Below are 6,223 nucleotides of genomic sequence, written 5' to 3' on the forward strand. Positions count from 1 at the left end.
ATTTTACGTCCTCGATTAATCGAAAAATGATTGGTCGAATACTCGATTGCAAAAATATTCGATATTTCAATTGTATCAACTACATCAGACTCAGTATTTCAATTGTCGTTCACGCCGATATTGTGATTCCTGTCAAGAAAATCGCAATTAAATAGACGATCAAACGATTAATTGGTCATTGATTCTTGCTGGTTTTCAGTTTAGCCGACTGTGTTTATTGTTTTTGTTCTACCTTGTTGTTGTTGTTGTTGTTGTTGTTGTGCCTTTTACAATATTACGGTCATAAAATTACAGTTTTTCAACATTTAAAAACAGTTCAGTCTGTTGAATATTTAGTCAAGCTATCGATTTAATCGATTTAGCCATAAAAAGATGAAACATTAAGCAACTATTTAACTTAGAACTCAGAGAGTGGAGCTTCTTAAAGGGCCTTTTATAATCACTTAATAGTAGGGCTGCGACTGTTTTTCGATTATTCGATTGATCAATTCCAAAATGAACCTTGAGCTATTTTGCTAATCGTATTGTTTTGAGTGTTTTTTTTCTCTCCAAGTCTTAAATGTGAATATTTAGTGGTTTCTTAGCTCCGTATGACAAAGACGTCTGACGTTTCACAGGCTCTTTTTCGTATTAATCGAGAAAATAATCATTTCTTATTATATATTTTATTATCACAGTCATAATTTAGTTTGAAGCTTGTAATTTCTTTCAATATTTAGTCACCATTTAAAATTGTAGAGGCTTTAGGGATAATAATAATGAGTAAAAAACCAGGGGTATTATGCATGCAGAGGCACATTCATGAATTAAATAATAAACATAGACATAAATATAAGTCCTAATGTCAAAGACATTTGGTGTTTTTGTACGTTTTTCCACAGAAGCACGTGACCGCGTCCTCGGTCAAATGAACCGCGTGGACCCCGGCGCTCGGTGAAAACACATAGTACAGATAATGATTGTTTACCGAGTGCTCGTGCATAGGTTCACCTGTCCATATTATGCGTTTCACACACGGCACAGTTGGGAGTCAGCGGGTGCAGCGTAGCCTCGTTTGACAGACAGACAGACGCTGTATGTTCTCTGTGCCGTGCTCTATATTTGAGAAGGGGTGGGCCGTAGCAACAGCGACCGACTGGGCCGCCCCTCTCCCGGACCGTACCAAGTCGGCCGAGCAGCGAGGGAGAGCGCGGTGAATAATGGTCTTTAACCGTTTCATTTCCGTCACCTCGGGAATAATCAGTCATTTATCTGAGGTTATGATCACAGATCTTTATTAACATGTGAGAGAGTGAGCTCCTTGAAAATGATGGAATATTGGAAAGGAAATTTTAAATTGGAGGCTGAGGAAGGACATGGGAAGGAATAAATCCTCCCGGGAAGGAAACCCGCTTTTTTTTTTATTGGACATGGTTCGAAACAGTTTTGTATAAATCAGTCAAACTGAGAATCCCTGAGAATTGACGTCGAGGGGGGGGGGGGGGGGCGATGGTCCTTCAGTCCTTCATCGCCACTCTGGAGACGGATGAAGACAGGGCGCCAACATCTTGACAGGATGTTCTGTAGATGTGCACTGAAGCATTTCCATTATTGATTAATCTGCACATTATTTAGGTGGTTTGTTGGCCCACGTGGGGATTAGCACAGCGAGGTTAAAGGGGTCGTTCTGTGCAGAGAATGCACGCTCTTCCTGTGTCTATGTGAGGGTTTTGTGGCTACTTCGGAGTCCTTCGGGTTTACATAAAACGGACGGTCTGAATTGTTAGTAAATGCGAAGTCTGTACGTTGGGTCGTCGATTAATTGAGCACTTGTTTACTCCGTGAAAATGTCAGAAAATGTTCACCAAACCTGGAAATGACGACCTTCTCAAATGTCTTGTTTTGTCTACAAAAGAATCAGATTAAATGATTTCTTTGTCGTTTGGAGCAAAGAACCCAAGCTGTAAAATCAGGAAGCTTGTTACCCCCCAGCTCTTAAAGGGACGGGAGTGAGTGTTTCTACTCCAGTAACTACCTCATTTTGTGGTGCATCTATTACCACAAGGTGGCAGTAAGCATTTACTTAGTTAGGTTTCATGTGTGTTTGTTTTTTTACGAGGTTCCTTGAATGCATCTCAGTTGCTGCACCCGTCATTTCAACACGCTGTGAACCCTGCATTACATTCACTAGCTCTCATGCACCGCTGGAGTGTCAGAATATTCCAATATTCTATCCTATATACTGCATTTGGTGGATTTTGTCCATATTCGATGTGAGGTGAGGGTCTAAGGACAGAGGGTGTCACTTGCTGTACGGACTGTTAAGGCCTTTGAGATAAATTGTGTTTGTGATGTTGGGTTTTATAAATAAAATCGAGATCATAAATGTAAATATGTCAATCAAAATCAAGATATCTGGGGTTGCGATATCGGTATTGGCCACTCAAAGTGCAACTGCGCCATCCCTATATCGCCCATGCAGTCTAATCTCCTGATTTGCGATAACAAAGCAGGTGAAACTCTTTCTTTGTGTCCGGCGGCTTGCTGCATGGATTCTCTGGAGATATTTTCCTTTCTGTTGTGAACACAGTTCGCCCTAAACATGTCCAGCAAGCTCTGGAGAATGTCCAGACTCGGCACATTATCTGAAAACATCTTTAGAGTCACGGGGGGAAGGAGTTGGAAGGGTTTTAAGATGCAAGGAGGAGGCTGGACCAGAGGTTTGTGTGAGGATGAGACTCTCGCACTTGTTTTTCCTTCCTCATGTGAATCTCTTTGTTTACTTCACGGCCGGTGTGTGTGTGTGTCTGTGTGTTAAAGTGTGTGTGTGTAAAAGTGTGACTGAGGCTCGGTTGTCGACCGCAGCTGCAAACCACTTCTAATTATACTCGTTTGAGTCGCATGTAAAACAGCTTGTATGCGATAATAACTGCGAAAGAAGCTGCCGTCGTGTGTGTGTGAAGCACTGCTGAGCTGGGGGAATTCACTCCAGTTATGCAAAGAGGTTTGTTTGAGGCCAAATATGTCGCATTGTAGTGTAAAAAAAAAGCTGACAGTTTATTGGGTGTATCGTGAGTAAAAAGTTATTAATTGATAATTTCATCAACAGCCAGCTATTGTATTTCATAAATTCATAAAGAGTATCTGTCGTTTGTTGAGTTTAATGATGATGATTTAACTGATTTATTGAGAAAACCAGTCATTAGCAGCGTTGTTATACGTTGTGTACAATGAGACAACATGGCATTAGAACGCTTTAGTTGTCTCTGATTCAAAGGGAAACCGGTGACGCTGTTGTGATGCGGACGAAGACACACGAAAAAGTTGGCAAGCGAGTAAAACGAGGTGGCGTTAATCGTAAACACTTATCAGGTGGGAGGAACTGCTGATTACCAACCATAATCATAATGGTAGAGGAACAGGAAAGACCGGAAAACATGACGATGACGGCTATTGGTGACACACACACACACACACACACACACAAGGTTTTCCTCATTGCTTTGCCGCAGCACGAAGACGACGTTGTTTTTGTTTGAGCGTTTCCGCGCAGCATGTTAAATTAAATTCAGATAAAAATCATCTGTGCCGAGTCAGACGGAGCGCCAGAGTGTCCAGTGGATGCATGTAATGTTTCTTGGTAAATCATTAGATGTAAGTACATTGTTTGTGCTGTCGACTTGTTGTTGCCTGGAATTTCAAAGAACAGACTCTATTTGGGGCTCGTCAACAATCATAAATGAACAACATCGGGGGGGGGGGGGGGGGATTTGGGGGTTAGCAAGGTCGTTCTGGAAAAGACGAGAGCGTCTCTCTATTCTTTAAACGTGCCGCGAGCGCCGAGTGTCGCTAACGCATGACAGGAAAGGCTTTTCATTGATAAAGCAGTTGTTTGACTGACTGAAAATCTCTAATTGGCAACAATAATGAGTTTTTTGTTGTTTTCAAAATGTTAATTTGACGGCTCAAACTCAGGTAAATAGAAAAAAAATGTTCACTGTAACAAAACAATGAGTACATATGCTGCTGCATCTCCTCTAATATGTTTGTTTTGCTTTGTTTTAAATGTATTGTTCAGTGAATGTGTCCTCTAAGATGAAAATATTGAACACAACACTGTATATCAACATCCATAGCGAGCATCAAAGTCATATATAAGGATCTGAAATACAGTGATTATATGTGTTGTGTAATAGCTTTGCAATAGCGGTAGTCATTATGCATCGTCTAGCTTTTCTAATGGTAATATTGTTTGCTAGCATCAATTAGATATTTATACTCTTAAGCAAGACTGCATGGCATGCAAAGTAGCATAATATAAAGCATCCAATGCTAAATTGGTATATTAGTATATACCATGTATATAATGTGATGAAGTTGAAGAGATTTCTTGAATGCATCTTGAAGCCGCCTATCTCGTTAAATGCCCCCCGTTGGCTCAACTCGCTGTGACCCCTGCATTTCTTTAACTCGCTCTCATGCTCTGGAGTTTAGAATACTGAATGAATAAATACCATTGAATATTTTTGCTTTTGATCCATCCCCAACAGTGAGTACATACACTCCTGCATCTCCTCGTATATGTTTGTTTTTGGCTAGTTTTAATTGTATTGTTCAGTGAATGTCTCCTCTAAAATGAAATTATTGTATATCAGGGGTTTTTTCTACGTCTAACGTGCTAATATGTGTATTTGTGTATATAAAGTGACAACATGGAAGACATTTCTTGAATGCATCTTGTTAGCTGCTACCGTTAGCTCAACTCGCGGTGATCCCTGCATTACTTTAACTAGCTCTCATGCTCTGGAGTTTAGAATACTCAGATACTCGGATACGAATAAATACCATTGAACATTTTTGCCTACCGCAGACTGGCTAATTAGTTTTTCCCACGAGTAATAAAATGCTAAAAACCTGTTTTAATTCACAAAACACAACAGATTTTCATCGTGATTTAATTTAGTCGTATTATATTCTTGTTGTTTATGGTTTAATAATAAAATCCTAATTTGTCTTAGAATTTTTTTGCTTAATGAGATTATGAAGTTTTATGTTAGGGATAATACTCAGTATTATCCCTAATATCTGTTCCGGAGAAGAATATCTGTTCCGCAGATGTAGAGTTAGGTCTTGGAATTAGCGCAAATGTGTCGCTAACAGCTTCATAGTTGTATCGGACTGATACCAGTATTGATAGATATCGGTATCGGACACGTGATATCGTTCTATTCCCCGTTTTATATCCCTCGTGTGATGCCGCTAAGATGACTTTAACGCCACTGTTTGCTTAAACTAATCACCTCCTGTCGTCTGAACATGGTTTAGTTCATTAAATGTCGCAGCTTTTTTCTTGTTGTCATGGCTACGCCTACCTGAATCTGCTCGTGACCGAGTGAAACGAGAAACGTAGACTGTCGACTTTCCAGACTCCATAAAAGGAGAAACACAGAAGAGGGGAGAATATTAGAGAGGCCTCTTTCCTTTTTATTGTACGATAAAGTACCCGAGAACAGCATCACCGCCACGGACCCAATCAGCTCCAGATGTTGCGCAGTTTAAACGTCACAAACATTTCTGGAATTAATGTATGACATGTTGTATAACCCTCAGGGCTACTGTATGTTCTCAATCACATACCCGGGCAACATTTAAATACGCCTTATAAATTATTTATGCGTTTCTCGTGGAATAAACGACGTAAATCTTGTTTACTGGAGGAAGAATGAAGAAAAAAAAAAAAAAAAGAAAGATAAACCCCTGGAAATAATTATTTCTTTGTACGAGTTGAGATGCTGTAATGCACTCACTTCGCCATTGGTGGTGTTTTTGTTTCTTTTTCTGCAATGTAAATAACGTGTGGAATGTGAATAAATAGATGTGTGTGTGGAAAAAAAACACATTTTTAATTTTAAGTTACAAAAAGTGTTGTAAACAAACCCCTAAACCACTATTTTACAGGTGTTTAATGGCGTCTAGTGATGTTTTTGGGGGCAAATCTTCACAGTTTAATGTAAAGTTATGATTATATACCTTTTCTGTCTTGTGTATGGGGTTCTTTAACGCTCGTGCGTGAGTATCCGAGCCCCTCCTCTTAAGTTCCAGCTCTTGTTTTTGAATGTGCTGCACCGAACTGTGACCCTGAGCTCAAGTTCACATGAGCTTACGTGAATCTCAGCGCTGGCACGGTGCCATGTTTATATGCAGTATTATATACCTCACTTAGCGGTAGCAGTGGCTGTTGTGT

The sequence above is a fragment of the Microchirus variegatus genome (genome assembly GCF_963457635.1).
Source record: "Microchirus variegatus genome assembly, chromosome: 12".
NCBI lineage: Eukaryota > Metazoa > Chordata > Actinopteri > Pleuronectiformes > Soleidae > Microchirus > Microchirus variegatus.